This window comes from Rhynchophorus ferrugineus, unplaced genomic scaffold, assembly GCF_030347505.1.
Source record: "Rhynchophorus ferrugineus isolate W39M unplaced genomic scaffold, kcgeb_rfMv2 rfM7, whole genome shotgun sequence".
Taxonomy (NCBI): domain Eukaryota; kingdom Metazoa; phylum Arthropoda; class Insecta; order Coleoptera; family Curculionidae; genus Rhynchophorus; species Rhynchophorus ferrugineus.
In genome coordinates this window covers 31,910,983-31,931,203 of record NW_027472586.1, presented here as the reverse complement: position 1 = coordinate 31,931,203, position 20,221 = coordinate 31,910,983, and the positions used below count along the sequence as shown (strand labels likewise).

Sequence of the window (20,221 nt, the reverse complement as noted above, 5' to 3'; positions counted from 1 at the left end):
ACTGCAACCCTTCAGGTTTTATGGATCCATTAAAACATTTTAAAAAAAAACATATCAAAATTTTTCATATAACAATACGATATTATGTGAGAAGGAAGTCAGCAATAATTTGATGTTCAACTATGATAATATTTCATGAATTGATTGAAACCCTCTAATCCTTAATGGAAGCTAAATCAATTGAGAAAGCAAAGCAACTAAATAGGGATGAGGAAAAATATTATAAAGGAAAAAAGCATACAAGAACTAGAAAGAAACAGGTACCAAAAAAAATTATAATATTTTAAGTTAATTATAAGAGAACTTTTTCAAGAAACGTTAGAAAGTAGCACTAAGAAACAAAATAATGAAAATTATGAAACAACTATAGATAGACATAAACAATATTTAAAATAATGGGAAGCGCTGTGGAAGAAAAGAATAAAAATTCTGAAAAATAAGAAACATCTTAAAAATTTACTTATATGTATGAGAAAAATCAAGAAAGATTAATCAACTGAAGAGAACTGATCAAGGATAACCGAAAGAAGAGATTGTTAAACCAACTTTGAGAAGAAAGGAAAAGAGAAAGCCCAAATTGGGGAAGAAATCACTGCTTTGGCTTCTAAAAAGTCTCTCTTAACTAACTATTGAACTGTAGTAGTTGCGAAAACAAAAAGAGATCACGGAAAAGGACAATCGAGATCTTGATTAATGGAAAATTATGTTTGTATTAAAAATTTTATATTGGCTTTTGATATGTATGGATTCATATAATATTAACTTGAAAGAATTGATATGTCAACTACACAGTAACAATAGTAACTAGACTCCATTAATTACTCTTGAAACATAATCCACTTTTATGGGAATCGATTACACAAACATTATTTCGCATTCCACTAGTTCGAACTGGGTTGGAAATCGTTTTTCACGCGTTTGTTTATTTTGACAATGGATCCGGAATGGTATTTTCGATGTAAAACAACGGTTTTGGATATCACTAATGGACTGAAATTCTCGGGAGTTCTAAAAAGTAAGCGTTACACAAGATGTAATTTATCTTGTAATGTTTTTAAATTGTAAATTACATCGGATTGTTTGAGTATTTTCTGCAATGAGAAGTATCGACATTACATAATCAAAAGGCTTCAACAGTTTGTATATCAACTAATTTCTATTTAGCATTATTTGACTATTCAATGTACGCTAATGATGGAACGCTCAAAATTGCATTTTCAGAAACTTATCTAATCTCGATTTTAGTTTCAACGAACCTGGGAGTAACAAAAAAAATCGAAGACAATGAATTGCAAAACTTATTCGACAAAAATTCAGGGGAAACTCTTAAAGAACATTCAGACAGCTTATCAGCAGATGAATCAACTGTTTCTAGACGTTTGCATCCGATGGGAAAGATCAATACCGAGATTTCGTTGAATGGCAGCAGCGTTGCCAACTTGAATTCATGGGATTCCTCACAGATTGCAAATTGGCATTACGCAACGGGCAAAATGCGGGGGTTTTGACATATCATCATAGATATTGTTGGATACAGTCCCTGCCCTTTTTGATAGGTACCTCCATCCAATATCATAGATAGTCCATCCCCCTGATAATGTCGGGGACAGGGTAGTAGACACAGTAGGTGTATCTTAAATAATATGGAAACAGAACTTATTTGAAGATTATAGTAAAGGTAAGAATGAAATATGGTCATATTTGTATACGTTTTCCGTCTATTTGCTATTATACTTATATCTTTCTGATTTTACACATATATCAAAAGAAGAAAAAAGCTATAACGAAGCTAACGAAGTATCATGAATTTTCAACATAGCATAAATATAAGGTGTATTTAATAGAAAGTGGTTGGACTAAATTGATAACATAGTATTTGAAGCTTTGTGATTTATTATTTCTTTCAGTTTATATAACTCCTTGGAGCAGATAAATAATGACAAAATATTACAAAAGGAAGAATATATATTAAAGGAAACCTAACAAAAAAGACAGCTGGTTATTCGCTTGTATACCTTTTTATTATATTTTGATTGAACTCTTCTCCACACCAACTATGAGGTAGAATTCCAGGCGCGTTTTTTTTATTCTATGATGGTGTCCCCTGTAGGCGTAATACACCTTTCCAAGTATTCATTAATATTCCTGACTGATATTTACTGCTAAAAATAAGAAAAACAATGAAATAATACATTGCACTTTTAGTAAGACATATTCACTGTTTTACATTTGGGTGCTGGAAAGTATTGTTGTGTTTCCTTCTTTAGCTTTCCTTTTAAATCACTTTTTCTTTTGTAATATATGAAGCATAACCTCTATCTTCTTAAATATTTGGTTTAGTGATTGTTGATCGATTGATTTCAAAGTGTTAATTATACTGTAAACCCTATTGTCAAAGTCATTTTCTATCATTGGTTCTTCCGCTTCTCCCTGTATATATTATTCTTGTAAGATTCTTCTAGTTCTTCTAGTTCTTCTTCTTTGTCCTACGATTTAATCTCCTAGAGTACTTGCTACAGTATCTGCAAAATAATTAGTGCCCATTTACTCCTCATACAAACGTATGAAATGCACGTGCTTGTATAGAGTATTCTTTATCGTATATTCTGGACAGCTACAGACATACATAAACATTTCAGTTTTCTTCCATTATTCTGTTCATAAAACCCACAGAAAAATCTTTTTTTAGAATACTATGCATTTCACCTATAACAAAAACCATACTCACATAAAGCACAATTATAAGACAAATGTATATTAATATTACCTTCTCGTTTATAAAACAATGCAAAATTTTCCTATTTACATTCCATTCTTTTATTTTTAAATCAACAGCGATCATTTTATTAGGTCTTCTAATTGAACTGATGTTGTGTTTTTTCATTAAATAGGATAGATGATCTTTATTAATGATATTTATCCTCTGCATTTGAGGGGTATCTATTGTCTTAAGTCTGACAAAATTCTATCTGTTGTTACACCAGATTTTAATTCTTCAATAATAATATTTTTCTCAGATTTCAGAAGATATGTTTACAATAATCTTAAAATAAGTTCTGTTTCCATATTATTTAAGATATCCTTTGTTCCATAACAATCTATAAAATTAGTGTTATAAAATGATAATATTTTATTAACAATTCATACCTTATATATTTATTTTCGCATTATCTGCTACTAATTTTGCCTATGAAATAATTATATTACCTCAACAAAATGTAAATACAAAATTAACCTAAAAATGACATATAACCACAACAAAGACTGTGGTACGAAAGGGGTGGTAGAGAAGGACGCGGGTTGTGAAAACTGTCAAGTTACAATAGAACAAGTGCGATGTGCAGTCGTAGCCAATAGAAAATTGGAGAAAAAAAGGCATGAATAGCATAAGTATTTACCTTAATAGAAACGGTAATATCCTTGCTGCTAAATACAGATACTGTAATGCCTTCAATGGCAACAAGGGAAGCAATTTTCCCCCAATTAGGAGAATTTGACATGCTTCCCAGGCAATAAAAAAAGGGTTATCTGTGGCGTATTGTGACTGGAAACGGAAAACGCATACATTCATGAGTTAGCAGCCTATAGACTTACTGTCCAACCATAGGATCAGCAAAATAAAGTGTATTACGAGCTGCTAAAAATAATTAGTTTTAAACGTATTTTTAGTCGAAATCACTGCTCTGTGATTTTTTTACTTTCCGTGCTTCTATACATAACGATCGAATAATGGTTCTTCTCTGCACGCTATACCACATCCATATAGGATCAAGTAATTGCAATTATGTCGACTTTTTTCTTCAATTAAAACGCTGATGTAGCTTAATTAAATGACCCCTTTACATTTAGTTCTGTTAATTATGTAGAAACATTCGTTCTAATTAGATCTTGTTTAAGTCGTTTTAATTCTTATTTCGCTTATTTACGATGCTGTAAATCGTTACGTTTGCTTGGTATAATTCTTATTGCTTTTCTGATCGTTGCATGGTTTCTTATACGAATAATACTTTACAATAGTTCGTTATTTCTGTTAGTCGAAGATTCCTTGATTTAGACTTTAGAGTGGACGCCAAAGCTCAACGTCAAGGAGATTGTGTCCCGTATGAAACTAAGAGGCATCAAACGCTGATTTTGTGTGCGATGTACTGTTCCAAGAATATCTTGCATCAAATACCTACCGAAGTAGAAGAAAAGTCTCACACAATTCAAAGTGATCCGCTATGAGCTACTTCATTCGAAGCAAACAATTACTATAAAAAAACAACAACTAATATAATTGGAATCAGTAACGAAGCTCAAGTATCCGTAATATGTAACAAGGCATGACAAAATGAACAAGATTGGTCATGGTAAACATAAAATTATAAAAACGATTATATATAGCGACGTTGAGACATGTCGAATATTACATGTTAGTATAACGGCCTACAAAATACCCAGAACTATTATCCTAGGTGTTGAACACAGGCGGGGTGTCAGCAGCGCGAACTACTACACAATAACGAATATCTGGCAACCAAGAAACGTTAATCTGGGTGACTATCTGGGCCACCATCGACTGCCCAAGCTTCGTCTTCAGTTAAATACACCACAGGTATATCTTTTCATCTATTGTTATATCTATGTTCTTGATTGCTTTCTACCTATATTCACCGAGTCATATAACCAACCCTAAAAAAATAACCCTGGTATAATAACCATTTCCTCACTATTTACAATAACATAAACAAGACCTCTAAGCACCACTGTATTATGAATGAAAACATTCAAGGACAGTGCTGTTATCTTTGTGTTATAAAATGTGTCAAGAAGTCAACGAACTCTTGACCTAGTTTTACAGTTATCTAGTCTAAATATATGGCAAAATCAGTTTATTTTTCAATTCAGCCTAGCTGGAGAAAACATAGACGCTATTTTAACATTGCAAATGATTAGATTACAATGTAATATTAAGATAGTGGAAAAGGTAATATTTCTTTGAAGGAATAAAATCGGTACGTGAATATTATACATATTTTACGTGGGATTAAAAGTTTAACAGTCCCTCTTGAGGAATTTGCTATATTCGTGAAGAAATACAGTAACAGTTCTAGAGATACAGATAAGTTCGCGGAAAATCTGCATCCATGACACGGGAAATTTCCACAAATATGGACATATTTGTCTGTCCATCGATTTTATTTACAAATTTATAACTAATTTGACTTAGTCATGTTTATTTCGAATTTGTTTATTACAATCATAGAGGAATACAAAATGCCATATAATATAATGGTCTTATATATGTAAATTATCTCGAGCGCTTTTTCCCTTTTTCATATTTATTTCGAGCTATCAATTAAAATAATATGAGAGATAATAATTGAGACAAGTTATAATTATTTATACAATGTTATTGCGAAAATTGTGGAATGGATCATTAAAACCGTCAAATTGTATGATATACGTCATAATGGAGAAAACATACCAAAAAGTAATACTTTAAAAAATGGCGACAAAAAATTAAAATGTATGATATATATCAAAATTACCACAGTGCTCTCTTATTATGGTAAAATCGAAAAGTTAAAGAGGCAGCTTAAGGATCTATTAACAATATAATAAAGCAACCTCTTGTCTATAAAATCAAGCTCATCTTGTTGATCTACAAATTGTATAATTTTATTTTGTATAGATGTATTTTTTTAAATCTTTGTTGAAAAGGTTATCTCGGTTAAGCAGCCTTAATCCCAAATTGCAATATACATTTGTTTCAAGTAATAAAGTTTCCAATAATTAAGTTTTTAATAAATGGCACTTCACAAGCAACTTTTTAAAAGGTAACAAAAACTTTTCATATAGTATAATCACATTTACCTTCAATGTAATTTTGAATGAATACAAATCCTCTCTACAACTAATTGTATACGTACTAGATAAACGCAATGCTAAATCACATACACATCCTTAATCTAGCTAACTTGGTTTGTTTCTTCCTAGGAAGACGATGTCTGGTTTTTTTTTATTTCCGCATATATACTGAATACTCAACACTTTTCAGAATGAAGATACATTATAATGTAATAATAGTGATTAAAATTAAGGCACAAAACTGCTAAACGTACTCAATATCAGGCACACAAAAATGGCCTCCTAAATGAACTATAGAAGCAAACAATCGGGTTAAAGAAATTGGCCAATCAAATGCTTTGGTAAGGAAATTCAAATGAACAAATAAAAAAAGTGGTCTCAGAGTCAGCATTGGTTGGACCACGCAAAATATTTCCTCGATTTCGCCTATTTAAGTAAAACCTCTATATATACTCTATGATTACAATGTTACTAGTCGCTTCTGACTAACCTACAATATATCTTTACAATAACAACTGATATATTTAGAAATAAAATAAGTTACATTAACAAAACAGCACCGCGGTTATACCAAAACCTTCCTTACAGTTTCAAATACTATGAATGACTGACTAAAAAACTACCTGGAACGGCCCCGAGAACGAACAGCCTAAACTATAGGGATTGATGGAATTAGAGCATCTACTATATTGCGCTCTCTCTTTCCCTATTGATCAAATGAAAACAAATAACCTAGAATATTTAGATTTTGTGATGCATTAACAAGTTTATAACAATAATAATTAAATTTTTGTGTTATTCTTGGTATTATACCTCCATTGGTTTTAAAATATGGAAAAACAAAGGTAAGTACGGAATGTAACATCAATTACAATTACAATCAACATCAATTTTGTTTACGGTGAAACTATTAACCGTCAAACTTATAGCAAAACAAGGACATCAAATAGAAGTCAATATATGCCAACATTTCACCCTGATATAGCTGCAAATTTGAACACGATAACAAGAAGCAAAAAAAAACTATTCTTTTTGTTCAATTAAAAACGTCACAAAGGGTATGAGAGAAATAATATGAGAAAATAATATATATAAATATAAATAATATAAAAATAAATAAATATAAATATAAATAATAATATGAGAAATATAATATACATAATTAATATGTATTAGAAATAATATTAAAGGTAATTATAACATTTATACCCATTTTGTTGTAATTAACTATCCATTCGTTTTAGGTTAATAAATATAGACTACGTCAATTAAAAGATAATCAGTTCAGTAGTCGATTCACTACTGGGGTTTGTCCATCAAAAATAGTAGCAAAAACTGCAGTAACTAATAAAAATTAGACTTTACTTTTAAATTTTACGTAATTTTTCGATTATATATAAAGTTTCTTGTACTTCCTGTTTCAAAGCTGAAAGTTAAATTAGAATAATATAAAATATTATATAGAATGTTGTAGGGTGCAAGAATAGTTGAGAACGATGCTTTGAAAAGATTAAATTTACTAATAAGAGTTGACCTGAATGGAACAAACAAAACATATAACATTAGTCATCAATGACCTCTAACGATCTAGTGACTACTACTCTGAAGGTGGAAGACTGAAACAAACAAGGAAAAAAAGAATATATATTTTTATAGAACCATAGGTAAATAAATTATTGTTGTGTAGAAATAATGACGTATTGACTGGAGACCTCTTTCAGGTGAAAAGTACGATAGTGTGCAAGAGGAAGATTTTGCTTTGAGATAGGTTATAACGAATTACATATTGAAATTTGGTTTCTGGACATTCTATAAATAATATTAGAGCAATAATATTAAATAACATTAGATAATACCAAGTCTATATTATACATATATATATATATATATATATATATATATATATATATATATATATATATATATATATATATATATATATATATATATATATATATATATATGTATAATATTATACACGACGATGTCTCGTTCCCTTTTCTTTTCTCTATCCCCTTGTAATAGTACCACTTCCACAGCGCTACCGTACTTCCTCTACCTAACCTAATATTCTGTCAATTCTCCCGCCGACCACATGTATAATTTAATATTAAAATAAACAGTATTTCTTCAACCAATGTTTTCAGTTCTCGTGCAAATTCCTTCCAAAAATAGTAGTGAGTGTTCTGACAAATAATCGCAGCGGCAGCCGCACATTTCGACCGACTGACCGACCCAACGAACATACCTACAATTGGTCATCCTGGCGTGATCAAAGTGCCTAACAGGTAAATCAGTTCAACATAAGCCACTCGACAGGTGCTTGATACGTGCATGGAAGGATAGCACGAGGAACGGAACCCATCAACATCACATTGTCGACGACATCCCACGAGACTAGCCTGATGGACGAAAACCACAGAAGCCCTTCATGTATACGATCAACACATGAACTCCCTCACATCACGAAACGGGACACGTAACACACTTATATGTACCCTCAAACAAAGCTAAACGCCACAAGACAAACGACGTCCTGCTACAACTCCGATGGCAGCTGATCCCGTAAAACTCCTCGCTCAGGTTGGGATCCCCATCTCATCAGCAGTCCCCGGGTGTTTGTTTGCGTGATTGCGGGTGCACTCCGGAACTTGCGCCACATAGAGGTACGTTCCACGGCAGTTCCACTAGGAGGGGAGTTATGTGGCGACCGCCACGACCCTTTAGGCCACTACGAATTCATCAATAAGTACAAAGGTTGGTAACGCCGGTGGATTGGTACCATGCGGTTCCAGGCTATAAAAGACCATCACGACGACGTCTCGTTCCCTTTTTTTCTCTATCCCCTTGTAATAGTACCACTTCCACAGCGCTACCGTACTTCCTCTACCTATCCTAATATCCTGTCAATTCTCCCGTCGACCATATGTATAATTTAATATTAAAATAAACAGTATTTCTTCAACCAATGTTTTCAGTTCTCGTGCAAATTCCTTCCAAAAATAGTAGTGAGTGTTCTGACAAATAATCGCAGCGGCAGCCGCACATTTCGACCGACTGACCGACCCAACGAACATACCTACAATTGGTCATCCTGGCGTGATCAAAGTGCCTAACAGGTAAATCAGTTCAACATAAGCAACTCGACAGGTGCTTGATACGTGCATGGAAGGATAGCACGAGGAACGGAACCCATCAACATCACATTGTCGACGACATCCCACGAGGCTAGCCTGATGGACGAAAACCACAGAAGCCCTTCATGTATACGATCAACACATGAACTCCCTCACATCACGAAACGGGACACGTAACACACTTATATGTACCCTCAAACAAAGCTAAACGCCACAAGACAAACGACGTCCTGCTACAACTCCGATGGCAGCTGATCCCGTAAAACTCCTCGCTCAGGTTGGGATCCCCATCTCATCAGCAGTCCCCGGGTGTTTGTTTGCGTGATTGCGGGTGCACTCCGGAACTTGCGCCACATAGAGGTACGTTCCACGGCAGTTCCACTAGGAGGGGAGTTATGTGGCGACCGCCACGACCCTTTAGGCCACCACGAATTCATCAACAAGTACAAAGGTTGGCAACGTAGGTAGATTGGTACCATGCAGTTCCAGGCTATAAAAGAACAGCACGACAACGTCTCGTTCCCTTTTATTTCTCTATCCCCTTGTAACAGTAGCATTTCCACAGCACTACCGTACGTCCTTTACCTTAACCTAATATCCTGTCAATTCTCCCGTCGACCATATGTATAATTTAATATTAAAATAAACAGTATTTCTTCAACCAATGTTTTCAGTTCTCGTGCAAATTCCTTCCAAAAATAGTAGTGAGTGTTCTGACAAATAATGGCAGCGGCAGCCACACATTTCGACCGACTCATCGACCCGACGAACATTTCTACATAAGTAATAATTAATATTGCAATTATGTTTAGATTGTGTTTATGTTTTATTATTAGTGAAAATCGCAGCCATACCGCATACAGCATTTTGGAGTTAAAGTTAAAGCATTGCTCAGTCTTTCTAACGAAACGCCAGAGCTCTTGCTACATGTTTCCTAGTCGATGATATTCAAAAACCATTCGCTGTATGTTTGCTAACGATTTTCGTTGTTGGTGCGGTTTTCGAATGTTCTTCGCGTAGACGTCTTCAAGGCCTGCACGACCACTTAAAAACGAATTGACCCACTTACAAATTGCTTTATTTTAAGAAGCAAACTCACAAACACATTTACCCTTTCCGTAGCCTTTAAAATTGTTTTAAAAAATAATTTCGATTTTTTTTAATCGATAACTTTAAAACAACACACATATCTAATGGAACTAATAGTAATTCCAGTAATACATATTTAATTGTGCCATGGAATAGTGCGTTTGAAAGGAAACAGTCTATTATAATGGTAGTGCTTTTATTTACTTGGTTAAAAAATTATTGTGGTTTGAAAATAGAGATTCCAGAAGGATATTTTTGCCATATTTTACTTTTTTACTACCAAAGAGGAAAAAATGCAGTGCAGCCTTATCGAATATTGTGTGATGTTTATAGTAATGAGCGATTAAGTGAAGACGAGCAATGGAGTCGACAGAATTGTTAAAAATATCGAGATAGACCAACATGTTTCATATCAATTTTTTCATTGTTTCAAGTCATTTATAAAAGACAGAATACCAGAAAAACTTGATACTCGGATGCAAAATTCATCAACAGTGAACTGTTTAATGGAAAGGCGTCCGTTTGTGAATAATTGCTGAAACGAAATGAAACCGAATCATTGTTGAAACAAAAGATCGTGGTAAACGTACGGAGAAGCTTGAGAAACGGTTTCAAACCCCGCATTGACGTTAAAGAAAGTGATGTTGAAAAAGAAGTCTTGATCACGATGATAATGTGTATGTTCGACTGGCTAACTCGTTAATCGAATCTACTTTTTTTAAATTAATTATATCTTACATTAGATATTACACTAATACATTATACAAGATATACCTTCTCAGTTCATTAAAGAAAATCTTATGGCTCTATCAAAAACTTGATAGGAGTTAGGGACGCCGAAAAAATATCGATTATGATTGGATAAAATCATTATTACTTCAAAAAATATCCATATTTTTGGACTATAAATCGATATATTTGTTAGTCGATATTTAACATAAAACATTTTTCCTAAAACGAAAATTAAGGATATTCCTTAAATATATTAAAAACCTTTTAATTGTTTTTTAAAAATATTTGTAAATTGTGTTTTATTTTAAAGCTTGATGCATTTTGGCATTTAATTTTAAGGGGTTATTAAGAACCTCGTTACAATTTTAATTGTTTGGACAATATCGATATTTGTTTTGTCCGATGTCAGCAGTGTTGCGTCGATATGTGACAATGGAAAAAACATGGCTCCATCATTTCACTCCGAAGGCCAATCGACATCCGAGTGGACTGCACAAGATGGACCCGCTCCAAAACGTGGAGAAATGCAACAGTCGGCTGGCAATGTTATGAAGTCTGTATTTTGGGATGCGCATGAAATAATTGTCATTGACTACCTTGAAAAAGGACGGACCATCAACAGCGACTATTACATAATGTTATTGTACCGCTTGAAGGACAAAAACAGCGAAAAATGTCCGCATTTGAAGAAAAATAAAGTGCTGTTTCGTCAAGACAATGCACCGTGTCACAAGTCAGTGAAAACGATTGCAAAAATCAACGAATTAGTCTTCCAATTGCTTCCTCGTCCACCGTATTCTCCAGATCTGGCCCCTAGTGACCATTTCCTATTCTCAGATCTCAAAAGAATACTCGCTGGGACGAAATTTTCGTCGAATGCAGAGGTGATCGCCGAAACTGAGGCTTATTTTGAAGCAACGGACAAATCGTACTACAAAAATGGTATCGATCCCTTGAAGGGAATTATGTTGAATAAAAAAAACTAATTTTGTCAAAAAAATTTGTTTTACAATGGTAGGCCGGGGACATTTCAATTGACTTGTTATATTGTTAGAAATATCGAAATCTAATATCAATATTTGTCCAGGCGGTCGATATCCCTAATTGGAGTGACTTTAAAATTCAACAGGTATCCCATGTCTATATCTCCGACAAAAACATTGACGTTTGGTGTAAAAAAACACTCGCAACATCGATATCAATAAAAGTGCCGCCATTACGTCTCCCGATAGACCGGTCGGTTTCAAGTGAAATTGCATTTTTTTCCGTTGCAGTTATATATAGAGCTTACTCATGCCCAGTCGCCTCGCTTGACCTTTATCTGTGAATCGAGCCACCCATTAAATATAGACCTGAAGAAAAAATTCGCGGTTCGCCTGCAGTCTATGATGCAATTTTAAGTGGCGGCCTACGCCAAATTGTTTAAAATGCATCGCGATTCAAATTTGTCGACCTTCCCATGAACTTGAACTTGAACTCATTCAAAGTACATCATAAACGCGCTTCAAAATAACGACACATACGTCACAACACATCCAGAAGTTTGTTGTTATAGTTTACGCGGATTCTTTGCCAAATATATATATATATATATATATATATATATATTTTATATATATATGGTCAGCGACCCATATAGGTGGTCCTGTCAGCTAGGCTCAACTACCCCTACCCTTTCCACCCAGACAACACTAATAAACCTATACACCTATGCCTATACAAGTTTCGATTGGCTAGAACTGCACATGCGTGCTTGATCTAATCTAATCTGAGAGATTTCACAACTACGCGTCCCTCTCTATATACACCTTGTTGTTTACCGCAGTTGTGGTTAGAAGTCATTTTTAAGTTAATTTTGTATTTACATTTTGTTGAGGTTATATAATTATTTCATAGGCAAAATTAGCGGCAGATAATGCGAAAATAAGTGTAACAGGTTAATTGAAAAGTCCTCGGCCAAACATAGTAAAACATATTTTTTTGGCAAAATTAGTTTTTTTCATTCAACATAATTTCCGTCAAGGGTGATACACTGATTATAGCGACCGTCTAACGTTTCGATACCATTTTTGTAGTACCATTTGTTTTTTGCTTCGAAATAGGCCTCAGTTTCAGCGATCACCTCTTCATTCGACTAAAATTTCTTCCCAGCGAGCATTCTTTTGAGATGTGAGAACAGAAACTAGTCGCTGGGGGTCAGATCTGGAGACTGATCACTGACTTGTGACAAGTTTGCGTTGTCTTGGCGAAGCAGCACTTTCTTTTTCTTCAAGTGCGGCCGTTCTTCGGCGATTTCCTTCTTCAAACGGTCCAATAATGCTATGTAATAGTCGCTACTGATGGTCCTTCCTTTTTCAAGGCAGTCAATGAAAATTATTCCATGCGCATCCCAAAATACAGACGCCATAACACTGCCAGCCGACTGTTGCGTTTCTCCACGCTTTGGAGCAGGTTCATCGTGTACAGTCCACTGGGATGACAATCGATTGGACGTCGTAGTGAAATGATGGAGCCATGTTTCATCCATTGTCACATATCAACGCAAAAACTAGGGTTTATTAAGCTTGATCATCTTCAAACATTGCTCCTAATCATAAACTCGTCGTTGTTTTTGGTCAAAAGTGAGCTCACGCGGCACCCACTTTGCCCAAACCTTTTCCACACCCAAAATATTCGTGAATGATATGATGTACACGTTCAGTTGATATCTTGAGTGTCTGCTATTTCATTCAATTTCAATTTACGGTCATTCAAAATCATTTTGTTGATTTTTCTGTAATGTTTTCGTCGGTAACAACCTTTTTTGGGCGTCCATTGCGTTCACCGTCTTCGGCGCCCATTTTACCACGTTTAAACTTAGCATATTAATCCTTGATGGTTGATATTACTGGGGCAGTGTCCGGAATTTCGGCATCAAGCCAGGTTTTTGCTTCGACTGTATTTTTTCCATTCAAAAAGCAACATTTTATCAACACGCGAAATTCTTTTTTATCCATTCGTTTCACAATAACAAAAGTTACTTTAGTCAAAAGGCTATAATTCACAAACTAATGATTCGACAGCTGTCAAATTTATACGCGTATCTTTTGAGGGTTAGGGCTAACTAAATAACATATGGATTTAATTTTAGTAGCGCCATCTATGTGTCAGGCCGGGGACTTTTTAATTTACCTGTTATAAAGTATGCAATATTAGTAAAACCTTATCAATTTATAACACTAATTTTGTAGATTATTATGGAACAAGGGATATAATTTTATGTTAAATAATATGGGAACCGAACTTATTTGAAGATTATAGTAAGGGTAAGAATGAAATATCATCATGGTTGTAAACGTATTCTGTCTATTTGTTATGGATATTTTAAAAGTTATTTGGAATCAATACAAATATAGCTAAAGAATCTTTGAACAATGTATTAAAAACAAATACACTAAGAAGGTATAAGAAGGTATGCTATGGTGTCAGTTGAAAAAATATTAGTTTCGTTAAATGATCACATAGATTTTATAACTTGGAAAAGGATTTTGAACATTGAAAGACCAAACGCTACTATCTATCAGGATCGTATAATTATTAGGGTCCATTAGAAAGCAGAACATAGAAAAAAATAAGCATAAAATACATACAGTTCATCAAAATGGTCATAATAAATATTAAACATTTTGATTTAAACCAATATCTTGAAATTGTCAATTTTTCAATGTTTTTGTCATATTATGAGATTAAAAAAAAACTGTTTTCGTAAGCTTTTTATATTTTTTACAATAATGAATACATACAAAAATTATCCAATATTATACTAAGCTGTTCAGTAACTCATATCAATTCATCAATAATATAACTAAACATATAACGAATTTTAATTTTACCATTATATGTGCTTTCGCTAAGAACATAACGAAAATTCCACCGTTAGCAAACAAAGCGAGCTTTGTACACAATGGATACCCCATTTGCCAACAATGGAATATAATTCGAGTGTAACCTTTTGGACTAATTGGTTGCCAGAATAATAAAGTAGATTTACAGAAGAAAAATTGAAAACCAGCTGCTCACATAGTTTAAAAATCGATTAAAGTAGGATTTGTTGGAATAAATGTATTTTTTTCATTATTATAAAAATCAGTATTTTCATTTCCGTTACTGTATATAGGTGGTTAATTTCCACGAATTTATTAAACAATCTTGTTTGTGAATTTATAAAAAAAATTACCACTTTTTCGACACCAAAAATGTTGAGCAGCAAATATCTCTTTTAATGGCTATGCCAATATTGTCTAGAGACAACATCACAATGTTATCCTGGTTATCTTCTTCTATATATCTTATAAGTTCTAATATAAATGACATATCCAGATATATATTAGCGAGAACCCAATTTGAAAAAAAAATCATATATAAGTAAAACTAGAGCAAAATTACTCTAGCTATTCAGCATATTATGATAACTAAATCATTCATGGACTGTTAAAATAATACAAGATTTTTAAAAAAATTGAACGACTTGAACATAATCAACACATATTACATGTTAATTGCGTTAATTTTATGTCAAAATTTTATTTTTTTATTTTTTTCTTATTACCATGGGTTGTTAATTGATATAAATAATATAAAGAAGGCAGAGAGCTACTGACTAACTTAACCGGACCACCTCTGAATATCAAGAAAATCATAAATTCTACTTTTACTCTACCTATTGGATAATACTAGATTTTTTCTGTAAACTCATGCTAATACCTGTAAATGATTTCTGATCATCAAAAGTGTTTAAGAAAATCATTCAAACGAAGGAAACTGAATAAGATTTTTAACAAAAAAATTGAACCGACTACAAAACATAAATAAGGAACTCACTAGAAAATAAAAAATTATCAAACTTAGGCTTTTAACACAAAAAACGTTTCCAAATAAAATATGTACATAATAGTCGTCCTAATAACTAAATAAAAATAAACAAAAACCTTATTTAACCTATCTACACACAATTTAGCTTAATACCTACCTAAACCTATTTATTTATTTACAATATTATTTTAGCTACTACCAACTTTATTTGAAAATAAGGAACGTTTCAGACCCTGGTTTCAGTCCGCTACCTGGTCTAGATGATTTGACAAATGTTCCAAACAAACGAGAACAAAAAAATTACTGTCAAATCCGCGACCTCCACGTTTGAGCTCAACATTCTAACCATTACATCATAGAAACAGTTATTTATAGCATTTCTACGACGCATATGATATGGTTAGTGCTCAAAAAGCAAACTGACTGACTTTTACACTGAACTACTTCCGATTTTTCGTCACATCAGTTCAGCAATAACATTATACACCAATATCTGATTATTTCAGATAAAAAATATGTGAAAATATTGTACGTGCCTTTGAAATTTGAGGTATTTACTCGAATACACCCCCACCGCCTCCTTACCTCCACAGATCCTAACTTGGTTCCAATAGGACCACCTCGGAAGTGCACTCTTTCGAATAAACAAAGAATTTTGAAAATCGATCCATAACTGACGGACAAATCGGCGGACATACATTAATATATATATATATATATATATATATATATATATATATATATATATATATATATACTATTATATATATATATATATATATATATATATATATATATACCACCATCTACCAAACTATTGATACACCATTATCAAAAAAGCAATTTAAACGTTTTAAATATTAATATTATTTGGGATATATAAGGAACCAAGATAATGTTGCTATAATAAATGACTAATCAAGATGTGATAAACAAAATTAGGTTCTACATAAACCTGATGTAAACCGCGATTGGATAATAAAAAAAATGATTCCGAATACTCATGAAAATGTAACAAGAACAGTAATTAGATCTGTTTCTTTTGCTTTCCGTTAAAACTTATTTTCAGACTCATTAATCAAATGGTGACAGTCTTTTTTATTAATAAAAGAAATTCTGATGGAAATAAACCATTTTCGCCGTTACTAAGGACTTATTACTAATGGTGCTATTAAAATTAACATTAATGTATTTCCACCTTAACAACATTATGCGTTACGTAATACTCATACTTCTGATTTGCAACTTGAGCAACCAATTTAATTAAAAATATCTTGAATAGCAGGTCAATTGAAAATTCCCCGGCCTATCATAGTAAAACACATTTTTTTGGGAAAAAAAAAGTTTTTTTATTCAACATAATTATCTTCAAGATACACTGATTATAGCGACCCTCCAAAGTTTCGATACCATTTTTGTAGTACGATTTCGCCTTTGTTTCAAAATAGGCCTCAGTTTCGGCGATCCTCTTCATCCTACGAAAATATCTTCCTAGCGAGCATTTTTTTGAGATCTGGGAACAGGAAATAGTCGCTGGGGGCAGATCTGGAGAATACGGTGGACGAGGAAGCCCAATTCATGGATTTTTGCAATCGTTTGCACACGGTGCATTGTCTTGGTGAAGCAGCACTTTTTTTATTCAAATGCGGTGGGTTTTCGGCGATTTCGTGCTTCAAACGGTCCAATAACGCTATGTAATAGTCGCTGTTGATGGCCCTTCTTACTTCAAGATATTCAATGAAAATTATTCCATGCGCATCCCAAAATACGGACGCCATAACCTTGCCAGCCGACTGTTGCGTTTTCACACGCTTGGGGGCGGGTTCATCGGGTGCAGTCCACTCGGATGACTGCAGTCAGGACGTAAAAATGTCTTAGTTTCGTCTCGGTGTATATTGTAAATGGGGTTTTTACATGTACTGCGCGATATTTTAGCCTCTCTATCGTACATATATTGCCATTCCTGCTATTCCATATTTTCTTTCCTGTTTAGAACGTTTCTTACTTCGGCCATTACATTTCCGATTGGGAACGTTTTTACTATATATCATATAGACATTGAGTGCAGCCATATCAATAATTTCTATCCTAAATGGCAATCTTTTAGGTGAACGAAAACATGAATATTTTCTATATCTCATGATGAGACATGCATTGTGTGCTTAGGATTTACCCCACCTAATTAAATTAAGTTTTTCGTCGCAAATTCCAACTAAACTCGGCAATTTATTGGAAAATGGGCTTAGTAATATATTTTCTGGGATTATCTGGAAGGAAACAAAATCAAAAGGTTATTTGTATAGTTATTTAAAAGAAACGGTATCTGGGTTACCTATAAAATATTTTTAACAAAAACATTTAACCGATTTCAAATAATAAATAAGGAACTCACTAAAAATTAAAAAACTACTACCAGCTTACTACTTTGAAGTCGGCCCTAAATATTTTATTTATCTCTTTTTAGTGTTAGATATTTGTTCAAAAAATTACCCAGTTAATTTATTTAATATTATAATGGATAGGCCAAGTAAAGGTGCAGCCCGTATGAGGAAAATAGGAATAAAAAAATAAGGATTGAAAATAAGGAGAGCTTCAAGCCCCGGGGTCCGCTACCTAGCCTAGCTGATTTGACGAATTTTCTAACTAAACAACAACAAAAACTTATTGTCCCCGTCGGGAATCGAACCCGCGACCTCCGTTTGGAAGCTAAATCTTTTAACCATTACACCATGGAAACAGTTGTCTAGAATGTTTCTATGAGGTCTTATATGCTACCTTAATGCTTAAAAAGCAAACTGAATGGCTTTTGCGCTGAACGACTTCCGATTTTCTATCACATCAGTTCAGCAATAGCATTACATACAAATATCTGATTATTTTAGGTATAAAATATGAGAAAACTTTGTACGTGCCTTTGAAATTTGAGGGTATCCCTCGATTTCCCCTCCTTCCCCCAACCGAACCCGATTTGTTGTTAGTGGGACCATACCGGAAGTACACTCTTTCAAATAAAAAAAGAATTTTGAAAATCGGCCCACAACTGACGGAGAAATCGACGAACATATATGAAAAAAAATATGCAGTCGAACATAGAACCTCCTGCCTTTTCAACTCTTCACACTCACTTTTCTCACTTCACTAATTCAAATTGCTCATCAAAATACATGCAAGCACCTAATAATTTTAAAAAAATGTCAATATATCTATTATTAATGTTCTTCCATAACAAATATACCTGGAAATGCTGGAAATGAAAATCGATAACATCAAACAAATCTTCCACGTTTTCGCCCAATAAATATCATTTCTAAAATAACCGAATACACCACATCTGGCAAATTGAACGAAAACATAGTATAAGAAATTGTCCAAGTAAATTGGGAAGCATGATGCCGCGATTATTTAATGTCTCAGTTGGCAAAACATTTGCATCAACGACTTATATATCAGCATACATTGTAGCAGATTTTTTTCGAGACATTGACTTGATAAACAGCCAGCTCGTCTATCCAAGGTTCGCTGGAATTTCACGAACAGAATTACAATAAATAAGAAAATAGATTCACTGTCAAACAATATTAATTAAATACGTTTTTGAAGTTTTGAAGTGTTACGTAGCACTATAAGTGATCGCCGAAATATTTTTCGAGTTGTCTGACATAATTTTACCTTTTTATTATATATCGTGCTAGTTTTTTACTCTATTTTAAACTAAACTCGTTAATACTTTTCATTGAAATTATCTTTTTTCATGCAACTGTTTTTGATTTTGTCTTAATGCATTTCGCGAAAACCAAATTTGCAAGTATAATAAGTAAAACAAAGGTAACATATAATATTAATATATTTTTAATTATTACTCTTAGTAGTTCCACAATCTGCGAAGAGGGCAATAAGTATTTGTTATGTTTATATTATATATACATGACATTTGGAAAATCACTTCATTAAGTGATTTGTATAAAACATTATTTTAATGAATTCGTCTTATTTCAAAGTTTATATATGTTCAATAATCAGATCGGATGATATTAGAGGTTTTACATATTTAGCTGATTAGCGAGTATATTGGGATGCACTGGCACTCTTTCGAAGTACTTCACAAAAGCACGTTGAATTACACTCGTTATTGGTTCTAGAAGAATATCACATTGTATCACTTCATTAATAATATAAATATATAAATAACGAGATGATCTTGCTAATTATCTCCGACAATAACAATAGCTACTGGTTCAGTAGCCACCTGGTGTTTTGTTACGTTTGATTACAATATTATGGCTGTGTGATGATATCCTATCCAATGCTATTTTAAATATTTTTACTAAATCATTGTTCTGATAAAGAAATATTTATACTTCTTTGACAATAGTTGGCTTCACTACTAGATCGTGAGCAACAGGCTTATTAACTTCCACAGTTGAATTTATAATCTGCATGTGATAGTGGTAACAGAACTTCTAGTAAGTGACACAACCCAGAAGCATTTTAATGGCCTACAATATCTATCAAAAAATACCTACATTTGTTTGAAATATATGTTGTGGCAAAGTACTAAAAGG

General features: G+C 33.2%; 1 protein-coding gene and 1 long non-coding RNA gene across 3 annotated transcripts in view; both read right to left on the bottom strand.

Moving 5' to 3' along the window:
- The window catches only part of EcR (Ecdysone receptor), a 604,745-nt gene that overhangs the window by 504,570 nt on the left and 79,954 nt on the right, over positions 1-20,221 (bottom strand). The gene's annotated exons all lie outside the window — the stretch shown is intronic.
- On the bottom strand, positions 8,288-8,691 carry LOC143199481 (uncharacterized). The gene is made up of 2 exons (XR_013006442.1): positions 8,633-8,691; positions 8,288-8,581 (listed from the first exon to the last, which is right to left on the bottom strand). It is a non-coding gene; the product is annotated as an uncharacterized LOC143199481 (long non-coding RNA).